Genomic DNA, 23,615 nt, shown 5'->3' on the forward strand with positions numbered 1-23,615 from the left:
CATCCATAATCTCTTTGTAGTCACAGGAAACTTCTTTCTTATTAATTCTGCTTCAGTAACAATAGTAACTATAATTTATACAGTATCTACTTTGTGCCAGACACTATGCTAAATTTTTCATTCACATTACTCTCTGATATTGAAATCAAACCTTTGAGGTGTATATTGTAATTCTCACTTTACTAAGGAGAATAGTTGACTACACAGTTTGTCCAAAGTCATTGCTAATAAGCAGTAGAGGACTTTTAAGCCCATGCAAGCTTGACTCCAGAGCCCCTGCCATTCCAGCTGCCATCCATTCCTCCCCACCCACTAAGTTACCCAAGTTTAGGAACAAGCAGAATGAGTAGGTATATTTCTCCTGAGCCCATCTTAGTACATAGAAGTTTGGTGTGTGTGTGTGTGTGTGTGTGTGTGTGAGATAAAAAAAAATGCCTGCCTTTCTCTTTAAAATTCAATGTTGTGCATTATTATTAGTTCTTAGAATAGATGACTCACTTATTTTACTACTTTAAAACAGCTAGGGATACAAATGGCAGGACAAATGGTTGCTGCTCATACAGTTTTTCTTAATTTGTGTGAGGATATTTTACTACACTAGTTGTATTTATAGATACAAGAGAAAATACAAGACTAGATGTGATCAGTCTGAGATATGCTAATTATTTATTCTGTGAATATGCATCCACACTATACATAGTAACATTAAAGGAACCTTCACCACACAATCCATCAATATGTAGCTGTCAATCTGTCAGTTAATTACAATTAATGCAGCTGGCAAGGTGGAACTCCAATGCATATTAACAATAGTTTGCATCCTTCAGTCATGGCATTTGAGCCATCATAGACTATGTGATGAATACACATTAAAAATAATGCATCCTTTTCAGCTAAATAATTTTGACACAGTGATGACATGTTTTTCCCTCTTTTTCTAAAGTGCTTATATCATTTCTCTCCTCACTCAGCAAAACAAAAAAGAAACAACTTTCAAAAGGACTAAGAAACTTCCAACTTAATTTCCATGTGCTGCATTGAATGGTGTCCTAAAAGCAGCTTGGGAAAAGTTTCTTGCTGTCTCTGCCCTGATTTCATTTTATTTTTGTCTATAATAGGCTGAAGTGCTTATTATAAGGAAGAGAATTTTGGCAGAACCTTAAGACAGAAATGGTTAAAAAGAAATGCTGTATATTGACAAATGTTTGCCTCTAAAAGACTTTTTCCTTTTAGTAATTGTATTCACCTAGGCATGTGGAACTTTTTTTTGCCTAGTTACATGACATCTGAATGCATAGCTTATGTATGTGCAAGCTGGTACGGACATAGGCAAATGAGATTGTGAGAGCCCGTATTTGAGAAGTCCCACAAACTCCCACAGATGGCCTCAGAGCCTCCCTTACTTCAGTGATGCAAAGACCCTCACGGGCTTCTTTCGGTCCTTTGCACAATGGACTGAATCACGTCTTGTAGTGTCTCACGTGTCCTCAGTGCCTCCGAATGGAGCAGCTAGCTGCTCCATCTTCAAGAAACCTTTGCTTTCACTTCCCAACATCTCAGCTGCTTGAGTGGCTCCAGAAACCATGGCCAGATGCTATTCAAACCACCTCATCCTTTCTAACTTCTCCCTCATCTTTTTTGTTTGTTTGTTTGTTTCTGATTTGGATCCAAAAAAAAAAAATGTCTCTTGGAAGTTATGAGAGGCAGATTTAGTCTGATCCATTTACACTCTGAGAACTACATATTCCATGGGTACCTAACATCCTCATCTAGGCTCATGTGCTTTTCTGCTCCTGCTCGGGGCAGTCAGCAGCTGATTGTCAGTGAGCTGAAGGTCATTATGTAGAAATGCCGCTGCTGTGTAATTGCTGGCTTGAGTTTCCTGGCAGCTTGCAGCCATTGGATCTTGTGCCACCCAGAAGCCATTATTAGGAGGTGTACCCAATGCCATCGAGCTCTCACTATCTTAGTCTCCTGCTAAGGAGTATGGCAGGGCTCCTCTAAGTATGCTCCAATTCTCTCCTTGGATACGGGGCAGAACTGACCGTGACAGTAATGTTCTTTCCGGAAAAGGCTCGGCTTGCCAAAACACTTAGTTCCTATGCTCTTCTCTGTTTTCACTCTCTTCACTCATTACATTTCAGTAATAGGTTAAACATGAACAAAAAATAAGATAAATTTAGGACTAATGATTAAAACACTGTAAAACCTCCACTCGTGGAAAAAAAATAAGTTGCATGTTTGATCGGTCTAGTCCAATGAGTAAGTCTTTTTTTGGGAATTATTTATAGCAGTGTACTCATAAGAATTATTTTCTTTCTTTTTTCATGTTAACGCATTTACAATTAAACCCATTGCATTCCATCAAGATTCCTTGTTAAAGGCTGTAACTTATTGTTCTGTCCTAGTCATAGCATGTATCAGTAACCTTCTTGACAATAAATGAATTTTATTTTGATGCTTGCTGTCAGATGCTTTTGAAAGGGCGCATATATGATAAAGATTATTGTGATTCCTAATTATTAAAAGTGAAAATATAATAGAAGAAGATATTTTCCATTTTTTTTATAGTAACTAAGTTTGTGGGAAAAGCTTGGTTTTCCCAAGCAAAGAAAAATACTATTAAATATCACCTATCTCCTAAAAATTATATTGAGACTCTAATAAAACGGCCATCTAGTAAATATTTATATCCCCTTCAACCATGATCCATGAAAATTGTTCTTTTCATTAATGATTATTTGTTATTGTCTGAATGGAAAGAACAGGGGCTCCTGGGTAGCTCAGTTGGTTAAGCATCCGACTTCTGCTCAGGTCATGATCTCTCAGCTTGTCAGCCGCACATGGGACTCTGTATTGACAGCTTGGAGCCTGGAGCCTGCTTCAGATTCTGTGTCTCCCTCTCTCTTTGCCCCTTCCCCACTTGCGTACTGTCTCTCTCTTTCTGAAATATAAATATTTAAAAAATTTGAATGGAAAGAACAGTATTTTGGGACATAGTTCTTGCAAAGTGACCCTTATGTGTTTAATTGAAAGCATGCTATCTTTCCTTCAGTTGTGATTTATCTATGCCTTGTAATATAGAACAAAGGATAAGTTTTGAATTACACAGCATGAATTATGGTGATCCTCTGGACCAGATTACAGCCAGAAAGAGCATAATTATTCATACAGGATACTCATTTGCTTAATTTCTGCCTCAATTATTTATTTTTACCTTTGTGTGTGTGTGTGTGTGTGTGTGTGTGTGTGTGTGTGTTTATGAGAGAGAGAGAGAGAATAAAATAAAAACATTCAGCTTCAGAACTTAATATTTTGATCTAGAACTATTTAGAAATTTGCAAACTGTTAGATCACTATTCTCAAAAACCTCATGAATTTCCTCCATTTTAGTAGCAGTGGGAATAAGAAAACCAGTTCAGTCATGGACAGTTTGGCATTTTTCAAATAGGTAAAAAAAAAAAAAAAAAAAAAAAAAGAAAACTAACTGCCTCAATGCTGATATCTATGTCAAGTCTGTATTTTCTTCCCATCATTTTTTTCTATAATATCTGGAATGAAAAGAAAAAAAGAAACATCTTGTAGTTTGGAAAGTACTTACCTTAAAATCAGTGTACAACTACTTGCACAAAACAGGCCCTATAGTCTAAGGCTAGGGAGTCCTAACCTCATTATGCTTCCAGTGCCTTTGAGAGTTTGGAGAGGGCTCAGGTTCATTGTACCTGGAAGCAAATAATTTTTCTTTAAGGTTTTTAAAGCAAATTGTTCTTTGTTCATTTCAGTAGAGTGTTTTGAAACCCTAAATCTGACTGGAAGATGAGGGAGGTGGGGGGAGGCTCTGTAGTCACCATGAAAAATCCTTCAAGAAGATTTCATCAGTTTGGAGGATGGATTTTTTTGTTGACATTTTTCCTTTCATTTGACTGAATTACGTCTGGAGAAAAAAAGGAAGAGTGAGAAGGCATGGGGGAGAGGGAGAGAAAGAGAACGAAAGAAAAAAACAAGGTTTCTATAGAAGTTTATCTACATAGACTAGAAATGTATAGAATAAAAGGTTAGCCAGTTTATTAACTTTGGGCATTTTGTGGTTGAGAATGATGATTGCTGATGGATCCAATCCATTGAGCAGACGGAATGTACTATGGGTTCATCTTGTACAGGTAGATATGGCCAAAGTCCATTGGCTTCTTGGAATAATGCAAATGAAAATTAGAAGTGGCATGAAATCTGGATATATGAAAAAGGCATTTGACTTCAGAGCTTTAACTGAAATCACTAGCTGGTACGGTATTACTTTTCAACAATTATTTAATTTTTATTTTTTATTTTTTATTTTTTTTTTTGCTTGCTGTGGGAATCGTGGTGACACTGTATCAACTTACAGTATTTACTTAGAACACTTCACTCCCTCAAACAAACCTCCTGCAGGTTAGTTCTGAGAAGCTTAACATCATCTTCATCACTGTAATTCACTAGAGGAGAATTAAACATGACTGGACCTTGGAAAAGTGACTATAACTTTGTGCTATGATATTAAAAAAACAACCCAGAAAGTCACTGCAATTACCTTATAGGCATACACAAGTAGAGGCACTGCCAAATGTATGTGATGTCTGACTGAGCTATAAATCAGCAAAGCATGACAGGCAGTTCCTATTATCAGGAACCTCATGAGACATCACAGTTTCATTGTAGTGGAATTTTGTTATTTTCAGAACCTTGCTCAAATTGTCCAGTTTTCAAGACTACAAATGACATACGTGGCACCCAGTTTCTCCAGAGATAACAAGGCAGTAGAAAAGACCTGCCTTCTTAGAAGTAATAAAAGAGTGCAGCCAGATTGTTGGGTGCAAGATCAGCATATAAAGATCAATTGCTTGCCTATATCCTGGCAATTACTCATTAGAAAATGGAGTTGCAAAAAGGATCTATTCAAAATTGCAAGAAAACCTATCTAGTATCTGGAAATAAACCTAACAAAGAGTGCAAGTGCTTTAAGGAGAATCATTCAATGAAAAGCAAACTGTAAATATTACATTCACCATGAGATATTTACATTCAACATCACCCACAGAATATACTATTATATTTCAATGTATTTATGTAAAAGAATAAAAACGGAATAGGAGGATATACACCAAATTCATAGTGTCTAGAAAATGAGGATTGCGGATAGTATTGGATTGATGGTCAAAGGAGACTGTAGTTTTATTTTTGTACTAAAAATAAGACATTTAGTTTTATTTGGGATTTTCACATTCTCTTGCAGAGAATTTATTCATATATTACTTGTGTATTAGAAGTTTATATATGGAGAAAGTATTAAAATAATAGAAACAAATAGATCATAACACTGATTTTGTATGCTAAAAATATGGATGATTCCTATTTTCTTTTTACTTTCCTTTTGTGTTTTCCAAATTTTATTTCCCATTGTCTCAGAAAAATACCTGCTAAAATTTAGTTCGAGAATATTAAGGGCTAAAAATAGAAGGCCAGGCAGAGGAGAAAAGAGCCAGGGGCATGATAACATGCTAGGAAAAAGCAAACCAGAACAATTTGGACACATTGGGCCAAGGTTGAAATTCAATGTTATCACTCTGGAAATTGAGTCAAAATTTTGGTGAGGTTTCCCCAACTTAGTAACTGGATGTAATGATAGATAATTGAAAGGATTAAGGGTAATGAGTTTAAAGAACCTTCTATAGCACCTGCTACATATGAGATTTTTTAAAAGGTGGGAATCTGAGGATGAGAATCTAAAAATAGAGATGTGAAAAATTTAGCAGTCTTAATCAAGTTATCAGCCTAGGGGAAGCTGAATATCTAGGAAAAATGTATCTTATAACTAGATTTAGGACCATAGACATGAAGAATTAACTAAAAGTAAGTCATTTCAAGATACATTAAGTGGTATTAGGATTATTCCAGTAGGAGAAGTAGAGCAAGTTGGAATTCCAACCAGAGGCTGATGGCCAATTAATGAAGACTCTCAGATTCTCTGCTCCATTAGGAACAGCCTATTATTTTGACAGGTGAATAATACCAGCCTCATGATGGTGGTGGTGACATTCTGTATACATACAGATGTATATAAAATATATATGATGGATCGCACTTATTGAATAACCTATTGTATGTCAGCCACTGGTTTAAGAACTTTGCGTTCTTAGAGCTTTGCATTAATACCTCACAACAATCTTATATTTATAGATGAGAAAATAGGCCCAGAGAGGTGTAGTAACATGTCAAGGTCACAGAGCTAATGAATGACATCTGCCCATTATTGAGGTGATTCTGAGCCAGTGTGGGAACCTTTATTAGATGGCTCACTCCTAGAGATGATCTACTTTATTTCCTCAACATGGTTAATGATGATTATTATGCCTCCCTTTTCCACTGGTGTACCATTTCTTATTTCTGGTAACTGTCAGATGGAAAACCTGTCCCCTCTAAAACCTCCCCCCTTCCTTCCAACCAGTTAGTACGTTATCTGACATCAAGTTTAGTTGCTCTTCTAGGTTAAATAATTATGGATAAAAACCTTTAGTTCCATTGATTAATGAGTAACCAGTACCTGGCTGGGCTGCTTTTTCAAGTAGAATTCCATTTCTTTGTACCTGATGGAAAGCAGCATTATTATCCAGAGAATACCGAGACCATGAATGACCCAGCACTGGGAAGGCAAAAATGGAGGGAGGGAGGGGGAAAAGAAACACTGTAATTCACTTGAGAAATGGTAGCAGGAGAGCATAACTGTGACTGGGCAACCTTGAAAAGTACAATATGTTAAAGGAAGTTAGCAGTAATACTTTTTTTATTGGACAGCTTTATGTAGGCACTGAAGTGATTGGAATCTGGGGAAGGCAGAGACGAAGCCGAAATGCCCAGGGTTGCAAAGTCCTTTATCGAGTTAAGTCAAAATATTAATGGAACTGTTTATGGCTCTGTAGCAAAAGTGGGGTTCATTTCCCTGATGCACGGTGTCCCCTGGGTTTGTCCCGTCACCTCCCACTTCTGCCAGCATCCCTGTCTTTGGTGTGCATCATGAGTAACTGAGTCTTAAGCTTTTCCTTTGCTCTGGCTCCCATGCTCTGCACTCAGGCAGAGCCCTGGAAATCTTATCATACCTTCTACAAGTTGCAATTCCCAGCTAGTTTTAACTGTTCAACCTAGAGTAGAGGCTGAATGTATTTAAAGAGGGATATCAGGGGCTCAGCTATTTTGCAATCAATCAAAATCTTTCATGATCACATTGTAGATTACTTCAGTTAGAAAGAAACCATGGCTGTGACAAGTAGGGGTTATGGCAAGTCCTGCGTCCCTCATCTTCTCCTGTCTGGATGCATTTTAAATACGGGATAGATGAATCCTTTCCATAAAGCATGGACATAAAAAAATCAATAATCAATTTACTTTTACCTATGCTGCACAAATAATAAAGCCAAAGAATTTCAGTATTCTTCATAAGAGTTTTCCTTTTCCCCAAATACAAACTTTTATTCCAAAACTTTTCTTTTAGTGCTATAGCAAAAAGTTAGCTTTAAATAGATGCTAATATGGTGTTAATTCCCACTGATCTCCTTTTAACAAGTGGAGCTGGTTTGAGGAGCAGTGTTATAGCCACTAGCCTGGAGCACAAGACCACGGTCCAGGGCTGCGCCACCCTTTTAAGGACACAAATGTCTTCTTATAAGAAGTTTAGGTAAAAATCCTTTCACTTTGTAGTCCTTTAAAATTGAATCCATTGAGCACTGTTTAGCATTTTCTTGACATCCAAGATTCATCTTGGGAATTTCATGTATTGCATTATGCTGAAATGCAATGGTTTTTCTCTGGGCGTTTGTCTAAAGTGGTTTACATCTGTACTCAGTGATGCTGGATGGCTATGTCCGAGGTCTGCTACTCCTTTTCCCCCCTATTTCTTCTCTTTTGTCAAATTGTAGTGTTATATTTACTCTCCTTAGTGTGTTCTCCCTTCTGATTTTTTTAAGTATAATTTTGCATAGAATGAGAAACCAGATGACAGAGCATATTAGAAGTAGAAAATAAGAGTAAAGGTAAATGGTGACCGAGGAACTCTATTTAACTTTCATGAACTTTCACTGAATATGTATTGTGTGCTTTGTCTTCCACCTTTTAGTCCTAACAACCAAACTTCTAGAGAAATGACCTGCATTTCCTATCTCTTAGACAGTTTCTCATACTCTTCAATACATGGATTTTTTTCCCCTTTCCTTTAGAAATGAGACTACCTTTACTTCAAGATTATAAATAAAATTTTCTCTTTTGGTGATTTTTTTTCCCATTCCCTTTGGGGCCTCTTCTTTCTCCCTCCTCTTATGGAACATTTTGCTTTGTCCTCATTTCTGCACACTGTCTTGGTGAGCCATCCGAGGGTGATTGCGTAAGGTCTCTTGGGCATAACATGGGAAAGGAGGATGGCTAGATGTAGCTTTCATGGGCATAAGGGAGAGCCAGAGCTCAAAAGGGCTGGTGGTGGAGCAAGCTGTGACCTTGGGGGAGAGAGTGGGTGGCCTGGTTGAGTAGTAACAGGGCAGTAGATGGAAGCTTATCCAAGCACATGCAGATGCTAGAGCTGGACTCAGTTCCCAGGTGTAGGCACTGGATGTAATAGAGCAGGGAGAAGGTGCCCAGCAGCTGGCACAGTGGGGGTACTGAGCATACACTTACCACTCCTGCATGGGTCTTCACAAGCTACTTATGATGTGAAGGTGGAGATAATACAATCACTTATTCACATTCAAGGCCGGAGCAGTGACTGGTACACAACTCTGCTAGCCCTCTGGGTGGGCTACCCTCTCTCACTTTCATTGATATTTGAGATCGGATCAGTATAGCTTGTATGTCTATATAGAAAACAGAGGTTGAAGAAGGGAAAAGCAAGTACAAACTATTTTATTTAATGGGATAAGTGTTACAAAATGCATGACTGCTACCTTGACACTGATGACACTCAAATCAGTTTCATTCCAGACAGCTGGGTATAATATAGCTGACTTGTGAAGCACAGTGTGTCCAAAACTGACCTCCTCCTCCTCCCACACTCATTTGGTGGCATCACAACCCATGTAGTCACACAAACCAAAAAGCTGGGAGTCATTCTAGACTCCTCCTTATCTTTCTTTTCCTAGCATGTGGTCACTCAGCCCAGCAGCTCTGACTCATAGTTGTCATTTCCTTTCTCATTATCCAACTGCTACTACTCTCTATCAGATTAACCGAATTCCTCATCTGTACTGGGACCTTCATTTTTAAACTTGTCTCTCTTTTATGATGACCTTGGAATGTACTTTCTCTCACAGTCTTTGGTCATACTGATACACTTGTTAAAATACAGGTGACCCTTGAACAACACTGGTTTGAGCTGTGTGGGGCCACTTTCAAGTGGCTTTGAAAAAAAATAAATACAGTACAGTGCTGTAAATGAATTTTCTCCTCCTTATGATTTTCTTAACATTTTCTTTTCTCTAGCTTTATTGTAAGAATATAACATATACATAACACACAGAATGTGTGTTAGTAGGCTGGTTGTATTATTGGTAAGGCTTCTGGTCAACAGTAGGCTATTAATAGTTGAGATTTTGGGGAGTGAAAAGTTACATGTGGGTTTTTGATTGCACGGAGGGTCGACAGTCCTAACCCCATGTTGTTTGAGGGTCAACTGAATTTGATAACAAGCCTAGAATTAACGAAGTTGTTAAATGAAACAAAAACATATACTTAACCCTGAAGTTATTAAAAATGTGGATAATGCTCCTGTTGGGATCAAGGGTTAAGATTTATTATGCGATATACATGTGTCAGTAAGTGTTATAAATGAAGGCTAGCCAGTAGTGTAAAGACACAAGGTTGAATGAAGACTACTCCAAATTCTAAAATTATGAGTGCTGAAATAATAAATGCAATTGGATCCAGTTAGGGACTAATTGGGATCAGGACTACTGTGATTTCTTGATGCAGGTAAATTAATAAATGACCTGTTACGCTATTTGTTAAATATTATATCAGTTTCACAGCCGAAGCTATTAAGAAAAAGCCCGATAGTTTCAATCATTACTAGTATAGGGATAAGTGGAATTGGTGATAAAAAGCATGTTAGTGAGACTATAGTTTTGTGGCAGAAGCCAGTAATTATTGTCCTTGCTTATAATGGAATTGCTTTTCCTAATTTTATTGGAAGTTCCTTTACCTCAACCTATGATATTGGTTCTTTACTGAGGGTCCTTTATTATTTATTGAGTGCCTGCTATGGGCTGGGCACTAGGCTGGCATAATGTGGAAACAGTGATGGTAAGCTGACATAGTATCTGTTCTCCAACTGAAATCTAAACAAAACAAGCACCTTTTTTTTTTTTTTTTTTAAAGTGGGCTCCACACCCAACACGGGGCTTGAACTCATGACCTTGAGATCAAGAGTTGCATGCTCCACCAGCTGAGCCAGCCGGGCTCCCTCAAAACAAACAGCCTTCTAAAGAACAACGGCAGCATACATAATCCTGCCTAACACAATACAATTGTTCGTATATATAAAGTCCTTTCCCCAAATGGTGAGACCTCTAGTTCCAATAGTCACTGTACCATCTCAGTGACATTTATTCCTCTTCGAGTTTAGTCACAATCCTATCTTGATGTCTTTAACCTGAGGAACAACTTGTAAATTCAGTATCAGCAAAAATTTATATAAAATATTAGGGGAAAAAGAGAGAATGTGGTTAATAAATATAATGCAAATATTGTATATATGATACTGTACATATAAAGAGCAAAGAAGAAAGATACATAGCTCCGATAGTCTTTTTTTTTTTCCTTTTCCTTTTTAAAAAGGTTTGAGGCAGAGACAGAGTGAATGGAAGAGGGGCAGAGAGAGAGAGAATCTCAAGCAGGGCCTGCACTGTCAATGCAGAGCCCAAAGTGGGGCTCAAACTCAGGGTTTGTGAGATCATGACCTGAGCCGAAATCAAGAGTCAGACACTGAACTGACTGAACCACCCAGGCACCGTGCTCCTATAAGCTTTTTCTGCACCTGGCCATGAGGGTATAATTGGTACTTATATCTTATTAACTATTTTATGTTTTCTTTTTTCCAAAGCCAGTACCTCAGTTTGTTTATAATTTTAATTTAATTTAATTTTTTTAACCTTGGTTAGTTGGGATGACTCCAAACCTCAATCCTGAGGCACTAGGAACCTTGGTAGTCCTGCTTGTACTGGATCATTCTATTTTCCATCAACTTTTGCCAGTAGACATGGCATTACCAGAAAAGAGATGCACTTCTCATTTTCTTTGTGTAAAACAAAATATTGATTACTTGAAACACCACAAAATCTTCTACTTCTTCTCTTCCCCCTCCCCCTCCTTCCTCCCTCCCCTTCCCCCTACTCCTCTTCCCTGTCCCTATTTGTTTCATGACTTTAACTGCTTCAAATGCTTTTAAGGGCCATATGACTGCCTCAGCTTCAAGTTCAGTAGAACCAATAAGACAGCTAAACCAGTAAAATCTAAAGTTTTGTGTCATGAAGCAAAATTTATGTTTTGCCAATTACATATAACAAGTGCTTCCCCCACCAAACACATGAATCCTATCATCTCTAGAAGAAACTGTACCATGTAATAATTGCTGATCCAGAGCACATACCATGTTGAGTTCTTCACTAGGAGAACACTCCCACTTTGCAAGGTGTTGCCTAGAAGCTGATGCAGTTAACTGAGTCTTCAAGAAGCAAGTAAGTTCTGTGAAGTCACCTGCTTTTGTGTGATGATACATGAAAATATAGTAGGTGCCAGCTGTTTAAGCTCACTTTTTTTGGTCCTAAAATGCAGTCCTTGGTCAAGAAGCAGAGCTGCTTGGAATAACATCAATACTAGAGTAACAATAATGGCATGGCAATAAAGGTTTCATAAGCCCATGGATAGTGTTGCTGAGAGAACAGTGGTCTTTGTTGCAGTGTAGACAAGTGCTCTCCATGATGACAGTTTATTATAATCATCCTGCAAGCAGATGGCTGGTTAGTTGTTCTAGAATCTATGGTTGCAGATAGGGCACTCAGCAGTTATAGTACCAGATGAACAATGATGATAAGAAAACCATATTGTTGATTCCGTTTATTGCATCCACTCATACAACCAGAGCCACTTTTACATGGCCCCATTGATACAACACTGGGGTGGTGCTGAAAATGTGGTAACTGACATCTACAGAATTGTTCACCCTGTTTACTTGCTTTAAATTTCACCTCTGGTGAATATTTACAAATACAATAGAAGTATTTTCACACTTTGTGTCCCTTCTATAAAGTCCATTCACATTGCTCTTCCCCAGGCCTTTTTGTCAGTAATTCTAATTTTTTCTAAGCCCCTTGACACTTAGCCAGTGTGGATCCATATTTCATCTCTTCTTCCATAGGGAGTGGAAAATTGACTGGAACACTCAGTTTTCTATGAAACTATTCTGACAGTTGCCCTTCACACTGTCTTTTTCAGAGCCAACAAGAGTGTTGGATTTGCATCTACGTGGCTTTTGTTCACATTACCATTGTTTTGGAGGCCTATTAATTTGGTAACTTGTAATTTGTTGTTTTAGGTATATCTATTGATTGTATGGTGGTTGAATAGGGAGGAGCTGATGTTTTTAATTTGCTATTTCCTACAAATTGTTATGCATGCATGCAACATTAAGCATTTTTTTTTTTTGGTATTTTTTGGTATATAATGTTAAATTATAGTTTAACAGAAGAGTGAAATACATTTATTTCACTACAGAATCCATTGAACTCTGCCTTACTTAAAGAAGAATTTTGGGAAAATTAAATTTTCTATTTTGAAGGCCTCACAAAATGGGATTCCATTTTAGAATATCTCATAAAATGTCAACAGAATAAGCCCAGCAAAATGCCCTCCATTTCCTTCAATATAAGTCATATGTCAGGTAAAATGTATGAGCATATGACAGAGTATTGCAGGAAGATTTTGACCTCCACTGTGTGGAGCATTGTGGTCACAGGGATATGTTCTCATTGGTATGATTTTTCTTATTTGTCAAGTATGTGATGGCTCCAAATTGTAAAACACATCAGTTGAACTTAGTTTTTAACATGTGGTATTACTTGGAAGATACTGGACTCATAAATTGCATTAAAATCTAAATGGTGTCTTGTAGTCTGTAATACGGATAATATTACTCCAGTGGTGTTTGTTTTATGTTTACTGATTTGTGTATGTGGCCTTCAGAAAACAACACTGAGCTTTTTTTTTTAAGTTTATTTATTTTTCAGAGAGAGAGAGAGAGTGAGCGAGTGAACAAGTGGGGGAGGGGCAGAGAGAGAGAGGAAGAGAGAAGATCCCAAGCAGGCTTTGTACTGTCAGCACAGAGCTGGACGTGGGGCTTGAGTTCATGAACGCTGAGATCATGACCTGAGCCGAAATCAAGAGTTAGACACTTAACCAACTGAGCCACCCAGGAGCCCCAAATGCTGAACTTTTAAAGGGGGGAAAACGCTAATAATATCTCTTTTAATTTTTTTTAATTTTTAATACATATATTTTAATGTTTTTATTTATTTTTGAGAGAGAGAGAGAGAGAGCGAGAATAAGTCAGGAAGGGCAAGAGCAAGAGGGAGACACAGAATCTGAAGCGGGCTCCAGGATCTGAGCTGTCAGCACAGAGCCTGACACAATGCTCAGACCTGTGAACCATGAGATCACGAACTGAGCCGGAGTCAGATGCTTAAGTGACCGAGCCACCTAGGTACCCCCCCAAATTTTTTATTTTTTAAATATTTATTTTGAGAGAAAGAAAGAGAGTTTACATGTGGGTGGGGGAGGGACAGAGAGAGAGGGAGAGAGAGAGAATCCCAAGCAGGTTCCATGCTCATCAGAGAGCCTGATGTGGGGCTCCATATCACCACGATGAGATCATGACCTGAACTGAAACCAAGAGATGGACATTGAACTGACTGAGCTACCCAGGCGCCCCATGTCTTCTCTTTCGATAAAGGATTTGTACTTGGCTATCATTTATGAAACATCTTATAATATGCAAGATGGGTTTACAGTTGTTCAAGTGTATATTTCTTTGTACAAATAGTAAGTTGAAGAGAGAGACTTTCAATAGTGAAATAAAATTTCAGTAATGAAATAAGCTTGACAATTCCATTCAACTCAAATATAATAAATGAAATGAACAGTCTACAATTTGTTCTGCTGAAATGCATGTTTCTCTAATGTGGATTAGCTCATATGCATTTGGTAAATAGGGCATGATGTCAGCATAACATGGAAGGTAGATGTTATGTCCCAACATGCCAGTGTTTTGTAGCTATCAGATGTAAACTTTCACACAGTTGAGAAGAAAGTCTTAGCAATTAGAAATGCCTTAATAAAATAGCTGAAAATTGCTACAGAAGTGACTTCCTTTCCTGGAAGACAGTGGCTTTCTGGCTTAGGAAATGGTATGATCTCCACTGTGTGAAGCTATCTGGGGAAGCTGCAAATGCAGAAGCAGCAGGTGAAAATACATTTCTCCAGTGTTGAAAAAATTAATGGAGAAGAATATCCTTGGATCAAATTTTTAATTTTCACATAGTTGGCCTCTATTAGAAATGAATTCTGCAAGGATCGACGTCTCAAAGTAGGAAGCATATGCTCAAGGGTACAAGATTGCAAAGGATGTACTGGAGATGATTTTAGGTGGAAATGCCAGTGGAGGCTTAACTGTGCTAATGGATTTATCAGGATTGGGATTGGTTTTGTCTGTCATCTGGTTACAGAGTCCTGTGGGTTTTGACTGGTCTGCCACAGTCCTGTTTCTCTCATAAGAACATGAGGTTTTTCAGTAAGGCATATTTAGCCGTAGAGCAGAATTATCTCTACTTTGGTTAGGAAGGTTGGAGTAAACCTCTCTTAGTGCAAGGGACAGTGATTTGTAAAATGGCAAATTACTGTAACCATTTCATCTGATAAGCTATTGTGCAGATAAAATGAGATCACATATGTGATTTATAACTTTTAAATCATTTTATTTCTTGTTAGGAAATCTCTCAAGGGTTTCTACTAACTTTTTTTTGTCTTTTTTTTTATTAAAAAAATTTTTTTTAATGTTTATTTATTTTTGAGACAGGGAGAGACAGAGCATGAACGGGGGAGGGTCAGAGAGAGAGGGAGACACAGAATCTGAAACAGGCTCCAGGCTCTGAGCTGTCACCCCAGAGCCCGACGCGGGGCTTGAACTCACGGACCGTGAGATCATGACCTGAGCCGAAGTCGGACGCTTAACCGACTGAGCCACCCAGGCGCCCCTTTTTTGTCATTTTTTAAATATTCAGCAAACCTCTGGAAAGTACTACCTCTTTGTAAAGCACTGTGCTAGATACTGTGGATAAAATGAGCAAAATTGCCATGGTCCTGCCTTTGTGGAGATTACAGTCTGGTGGGGGAGATGGAGTTAAACAGGATAATCACAGAAATTGTTGTTTAGTTAAAAGCTATGAAAGAGATGAACATATAGTATGAGTATATAGTACAGCATCTTGATCTTGACTATGGCATTGAGGAATGCTCTTCTGAGGAAGGGCTAATCACAAATTAGATTAGCCTGAATAGAAGTTAATTAGATGAGTGTGGGTGTGTATGCACGTGTGCATATGTGTGTACACGTGTACACATGTGCAGGCTCATTTCAGACACGAGGGCCGGCTTCTTGCAGACAGGGAAGCAGTGTGTACAGAGGACCTATGGTGGAGAAGAGGATAGATCCTGGAGGGAAGGCTTATGTTCCTGTGGTTCCTGGAAGGGAAGGGTGTGACCGATAGGGTCTCGACCTGGCAAAGCCTCATGGTTCATTGTAATGATTTCGAGCTTAAACCTGAGAACAGTGGAACTCACTGAAGAATTTTAAAAGTCATAAAATCAGGTCTGTATTCTGAAAAGACACTTCTTGCTTCTGAGAAGAACAGATTATAAAGATGCACAAAGGGTCTTGTGGAGTCTAGTTAGAGGCTATTATGGTAGTCCAGGACTTGTTCTTCAAGACTGCCATGCTATCCCTGTCACTTTGGAATAGGATGGTGGCAGTGGAAATGCACAGATGTAGGAATTTAAGAGCTGTTATCAACTGAACAAACTAAATTGGTTATAAGGGGTAAGGAGAAGACTTGTAACAAAGATTACATCTAGGTTTCTACTTTGAGGAACTGAATTATAGCAGTGTAATTCACTGAGTTGAACACTGGATTTCCGGGAACAGATAGTGAATTTGGTCTTGGACATATGTCTGAGGTACCTTGGAAATTTCCAAATGAAGATGTTGAGCAGCAAGTTAGATATATAGATCTGGAGTTCAAGGAAAAGTTTAACTTGGGTTGGACTATGAATTTGCAAACACTTGCATTAATTGCTCATTGAATCCATGTGTCCTAATGAGATTGCTAATGGAGAGAGTACAGACTGGAAAAAATAAGAAGGCTGAGCTTCAAGGTACCACTAAGAACTAGGTAGAGGAAGATGAACTAGCAGAGAATTTGAATGAATAAAGAAATAGGAGGAATGTATGGCATGACTAGAGCCAAGCGAAGTGAGGATTTCGAGAGCCCTCACTCTTTATTCATGCTAATAGGAATAAATGTTTCAAGTAAGAGGGACAGAGAAGAGAATTTTTATAGTGTAGGTTTCCTGTGCCTTGGTCTCCATGGACAGAAATTGGCAATGTTTTAAGTTGTGTGAGCCCAGTATAGACTTGGTTTCTGACACATATAGGAAATCTACATTTTAACCCATCTGTGAGAATTATGTTCAATAAGATGGCTTTCTGATAAATAAGATTGCTCTTTCAGGTGTTTTATATATACAGAGCTGCATTCTAGCTGTATGCCTCTCTACCTGATGCTTATTGTTTTCCTAGGTTAGTTATAATTCCCGTTTGATATTTTGTAAAACTTAAAAATTGAATGATAAGGCTAACCACTATGAACACACATAATACTAGACATAGAAAGAGGAAAAATAGTTAATAAATATAGATATATTCAGAAAGCAAGGAAGACAAAATGTATAGCCATTTCTGTCTTTGTGTCTACAGTGGGTTATGTGGCTATACTTGGTATTTATGAGTTCTTTCTTCCAATATCCATTCCATGTTCTTTTAAAATATATCAGTACCTCAGCTGGTTAGATTTCTCTACCTGGTAGAGTGACTCAAAACCTTAATTCCTGAAGGATCAAGGAATTAGTAGTCCTTCCTGCACTGGGTTACTGGTGTGTCGCATTAACTTTTATTCTTTGGACTTTTGCTTTCTGGATTGCCTATATTCCGTTTCTCCGTTGCAGAGAAGCAACACAATTCTCCCCTTAATGATAAGGACCAATTACCGTAGAAACTTCATAAGCCTCATTTTTTCCAGTTCAGTGGCATGAAGAATCAAATGTGGCTGGGTAGCCATCTCAGCCTCTAGTTAAGAGGAAGTCTTGTCTGTTTCCTGGTAGAAATATCCCTTTTTTGGGAACTAAGACATCAAGAGTAGCACAAAAATGTTGGGACATGGGAAGCAAACACTTTGCAAGTATGTTATTAGGGTTAATAGTGAAGTGAATCACTGCCACTTCTACCACCTAATTCTCAGAAACCATGTGTTGTTTGCTGGTTCAGAGCATGCATTGCATTTTTAGGACAGCACATACAGTGGATATTGTGATGCATCACCCAGATCCTTCCTTAAGGAATAAAATACTCATTCCCTCAGCTGCTGGGGGTGCTTCTGGCACAGAGCCTTTAGCTTTTACCCCTTTTTGGAATTGCTGCAGCTGAAGAAAGCTACCTATTTCAAGATCTCATCCCTTCCCAGGACCTAGTGCATTGAATGAATGACTGGTTAACATAGGGTTATAAAGGCTTAATCCTCTTGCTCTAGCTCTGGACGATTTTATCTTCAGTACCCTACACAAGGTTAACTGAGGCTTCTGTTGGACCTATATTGTTAGCTCAGCTTCTGTCTCTTTCCAATCCTGCTTCCTTCCATGTGTTTGATAGACATTGATTCCAAGACTTCCTATTGTGCTAATCAGACTGACAGAATCAGCTTCCCAAGGAGCCCAACCTGCAAGAGACTGTAGCCCACAAGACAACCCAACTAACCAGGCAACCAAGTCTTCAATGGACTAGTCTACTGTTGTATCAAACCACCTGTTTCGATTGTCAGGGTAAGACTAATTAATCCTGTGGATGTGAGCTTATTTCTTTTCTCCTTTTGCTGAGGCATGTGTTCTCTTGTCAGAAGGAATGGCATGTGGAGTAATATGAGGGGAATGAAATATTCCCATAGTCTGTATTTGTTGTTGCTGGCAAAAGCATTTTAGGCAGGGAAGGCACAATCATATACTGAATAGGTATATGTTCCACTAAGGATAAATCAATGCCCCTTCCATAATGGAAAAGATCCAATGTAAGCAGCCTGCTATCAAGGGGCTGGCTGGTTTCTCTAGGGAATAGTGGTACATTGAGGGCTCTGCATCTCATGGGAAAGACATACAATGCATTCCAATTAAATTTATGTTGTTTCACATATGTTCAGATTACTTATTTGGAATTATCATCAGAGCTCTTAGAGGCAAATACATACAGATATACGTAGATGTATAGATATTGTATATAGTACCTTTTGTGCCTTCGATATAAATGTTCTTCCTGGTTTTAAATTATTTTGTCACTTAGCTATGATGATCTTCAGCGATTTCCAACTCTTGTCGGATATTCCTTAATTTTGATTGATCTCCTTGTGATCAGAATGATATAAAAAAACAGACTGTGCACTGCCAAAATAAGGAAATACACAAAAATTGTTTTTGAATAGGGTATCTGTAACATTTTCCTCTTCTTTTTACTTTTCTGAATTTTTGAATTTTTGCTATGAGCAGGTATCTCCTTTATAGTGGGACCAAGAAAATTTATTCCTTCCCCCAAACAAAAGAAAGCTCTTTTTCTTCTTTTTTTTTTCTCCTATATAGGGGTATGTTATGTTCTAAAACATTTAAATGATACTTTAAAAAGATGGTTTTCCTTTTTCTTCTTTTTTTTCATCCCATGCTCCTGGTGGCAATTTACCATCTGTGTGTGCAGGTGTGGTTGAGAATAGCACAGGAACAACACTTCTTTCCACACTCTTTGGTAGTGACATTTGAATATCTTTGTAAGTTTTTATTATGTTTCTGGCTATTCCTGTCAGTTGCTAGAAAGTGAAATACTTTCATTATATTATTCATTATCTAGGCAATGATTTAAGAATATATTTGTACCTTTTCCATTCTTTCATGAAATTCTATATAATTTTTATCTTGTTTTAGTACAAAGCAATCATCTTACTTTGTTACCAAAACTACTGAAATTAATATTCATTTCCTTTATAATGTAATAAATATTAAAAAAAGGGCTATGTACTGCATCTACAATATATATCCCTTCAGGGGTATGTAATTTCAATATGACATCTCTCCTTTTCCTCACAATGATACAATGGATTTGTATCAGTCATTAATGAATGTTCATCAGGAAGCATTCTTAGGGATGTGGCAGGTTGAACTTTTCATAAATTCCAATTTTATGTGACTAAAGCATGAGTTAAATGAATCTGCTGTGCTGTGAATCTTGGAGCCTGGACGAAGTATCCATTGCTTGTGGCTTAAGGCTGAATAGAATTTCACTGGATTCCGAATAGTTTCACCAGTTAAAGAAGGTAGATTTCTTTGCTTGATCTTCTAGAGTGATTTAAATAATACAGGTAATTCATTTTTTTTAAATCTATTAGTTTCATGTTTGGTGACCTCAAACATTTGAGGAGATATTATAGATATTTCTTCCATCTTTCAAATGTCATAATTTATGAACTTTGATTGCCATCACAACCTTGCTGTGAAATCAAGGATTATCTATGGTCACAAAAGATAAGATCTTTTGATTTATTTACTGCAGGATACTTGATCTCTTTAAATGGTGTGGAATGTAGCTGCCACATTATGTGTTTAAAAGACACAATTGGCTGAATCCCTGTTGTAGCAATCGTATTCTCCATTTGGAAGTACTGAATCTTACGGAACTTGATAAGCTTCTGTAACTAAAAATTAAATGATTCCCCTAGCCTGAGATGCCCCTTACAAAAAGTGGAAGTTCAAGAATTGTCCCATTTCTCTTGAGGTCTTCTTGGTACAAGGACACCTGAATCCCATTATCCGGCTGAAACAAGCATTTTTGTCCTTGCCTGGGGTAATGGGATTGATAAACTGTTTTGTTTCCAGAAAGCAGGACAACTGCTTTGGTGAGCTGGTGCATAGGACCATACAGTGCACAGCAATCTTTCTGTAGGTGGGAAGGATTTGTGCCCAGTTCTGAAAGAGAGTCCTCTGTTATTAACCTACCTTTTTCATGAGGCCTTTAATCAAACTATACCAGGTCTGAAGCAGGAATTTTAAGCACTTTGCTTTTGAATGGATGTAAAGGCTTTTAAATGCTGGATCAAGTAAGAATTAGACTCAAGATAGGCTGTTCCAGATTTTTACTCAAATAGAACTCTTGGCATCAACTTCACTGGCTTAAACTGTGCTTCTGTTGTTGGAAATGAAAAGCAAATCAGAAGACATCAAATGGGAGTCCCATTTTTGGATATACCAGCTCTCTGTTGCTCTGCTGTAGCAACCTGAGAGTCTGAAGAAAGTAGAAGTTAAAGGAGAGAAAATGTAATTATGTCTCTGTGGGCTCGTGAGTCTGCTAGTGAAATTTTGCTTTTCTAAAGTAAGCCTTCCTATGAGGCAGCTTTTAGAAATCCTCCCTCTAGAAAATTGCCAGTAAAATGCTGTTCTTGTGAAAAATTATATCACTGCATTTCTTCTCTCCCTTTTTAAAGGGAAGATTTTTCTTCAATTGGCTAAGTAGTCACAGGAATTTCACTTAATGTCCATTTTCATGATGTCTTTAAAATATTGAACAATATCTTTTATCACAAGGTTATGAATGGTGGGAAAGTATTTAAATTGAGTAATTTCACTGACAATGTGCTAATAAATGTTGCTATTCAAAACATGTAAAATAATAAGGAGGCTTATTTTAGGGCATTCATGTGTGAAAGGGTAGTGTGCTGCATAGTATGTGCTAATTATAGTGGTCAGTCCAACTAGACAACCACCGAGTTGCAAACACTGTTTCTCAATAGGAAAGCACCGAATTTGACTCTGACTGTTGCTCCCAAATCTGAACCACTGCAGTGATGTGGGGGTAGGGACACTGGGAGGTTTCTTTGAGGAGTGTGCGAAGTCATAAAGAAACCCAACAAGAGCTATTAATCTTCAAAATGACTTTAAAAATGCTGTATAATTCAACCTTGCTTTATACTGTTTGACATCACACAAAAAGTACCTTAAAACAATTTGCATTGGTAAACAAAAAAAGGGGGGGAAGATATAAAGAAAAGATGAGAAATGGTACAAAGGTTTTCAAATGAGATTTTTAAAAAAATTGATGCAAAAGCTGGCATAAGGAGCCTCTCCACAGCAAAGCTTTGAGCTCACTTCTTACATAGGGCCACAGAAATGTTTTGGGTCTTGCACTGAAAAGGTTAACAAGGGGAAGCCACTAAGAAAGGCATGATGGCACCATTGGCCATATCCCCCCGATTTCACATTTGTGGAAATCTTGGTAGGTTTCATAAGGGTAGCCCCAAATCAATCTGAATATTATGTGAGGATTTCAAAAGGCTGTCCTGAGGAAATGAAAATAGTTGAATAGATGGAATTGAAGATTATTTCCAAAGTCATTTACAATGTCACATATGCAAACACAGAAAAGATATAAGAAAAGAAATATTGCCAAGCAAATCAGATAATAACATACACATACACACACACACATCTATATCTATATCCATATCTATATCTATATCTATATCTATTTGAAACTCACATTCCTTTTAATAATTTAACTATGGCTTTGGTTCTGGTGATCACTGTATTAATTTAAGTTTTGGAATAGAGTTAGGCAAGCCTGACCCTGGGTAAAAATGAACACTAGTGAAGATTTTTGCTCTGTAGGTTCCTTGTCACTTATCTTATACTTTGGCTCTCGGTTTTAAGCACTCAGTATATTCATGGTGTCCAGGTCAGGTCCATCTGTCACTTGTAGGGCTTATATGTCTTAACACCCAACTTATATTTGAGACTCTCTCTCTCTCTCTCATTCATTCATTCAATTCGTTCATGCATAAAGTAACTGTATGTATGTATGTATGTATGTGTATATATACATGTATATATAGGTGTGTGTGTACATCTTATATACACACATACACACACACATATATATATATATCCTTCCTTTTATTTACCTCATGTTTAAATATGAGGCATTTTTTTTTCCTATTCCTTTTGCTTCATGACATTTGGATGATCTAATTCACCAAAAGGTCTTGTTGCATGTTGGTGGATTCATGTTTTGTACCTTCCAGGGAATTCTTGAAGATATGGCCTTGTTCTCCAATGCCAAAATGTTAATCCCTGCTTCAATAAAGGAGAAGGGAGACACATAATAATCATTTCAAATCACCTGTGTGACAGCAAATTCTACCTAAATGTGAAATAGCCTTAAGATTAACCTAGAGAAGATTCTTATGGGAATCTAGATCTTGGAACTTTCTCAATGATTTTTTTTTTCTTTCTGCTGAATATAGCTGAGGTGGTCGCAAAGGTTCTGTTATATTGTGGAATATACTTGGATGCTCTTCACTGTAAATTATGTGGGTGCAGTTTGAACCATGATTTTTAGCCTGAGAATTTCAGAAATCTGAGTAAAGAGCTCTGAGAAACATTGCATGGAAAAAAGCAATCATATAGGACGTTGTAGGTAGGATGGCATGGTGGGTGGAATGTCAGATGTTAAGAAATGTGAGTTGTGGCTCTGGCTCACATATGCCAAATCTAGTTTATCCTTTAATCTCTGAGTGAGACTCTTCAATTGTAAAATGAGGTGGTCATCAATGCTTCTCTGTTGGCACCTTGCAGCGCCATCAAATAACTTAAACCCACTGGATTAGAAGATCTCTCATGCTTTTTCCAGCTGTTCCAAACCTTGATTTCCCACTAGAAATTAAAACAGATTCAATAGGGCAACTTTGACTTATCAATAGAAGATACTTGTGGATCACAGAAACTCTTGTTTTCTGTGACACATCCTTTACTAAGAATCCTATGGTTGAGCTCCTGCCAGGATTTCTAGAATTTAAATTCCTCCAAAGTATTAATAAATATTTAGTATTTTGTCTCTCCAGGAGACAAGCTCTCTTCTCCCTGAATGTACATAAACAAGAGAAACTGACATTGCTGTCTACCTAGGGAATGATTATTCTGTAAAAAGTGTGGTTGGGGCTTTTAGGAATTAAGGCCTTTCTTAGCAGAGAGCCTTGTCTCATGCCTCTCTCAGACAGTCCCGGCTGGGCCAAGTGGACATTTCTTGACCATAACAAGAGGCAAAGAAGGGAGCTATATCTTTGGAGTTTCTCTTTATTTGGACACCGCTTCTGATGTTTTGAGTTTGCCATCTCTTCAAACTGCTCTACACTTTCAGG

Source organism: Leopardus geoffroyi, chromosome A1 (genome assembly GCF_018350155.1).
Source record: "Leopardus geoffroyi isolate Oge1 chromosome A1, O.geoffroyi_Oge1_pat1.0, whole genome shotgun sequence".
NCBI classification, from domain to species: Eukaryota; Metazoa; Chordata; class Mammalia; order Carnivora; family Felidae; genus Leopardus; species Leopardus geoffroyi.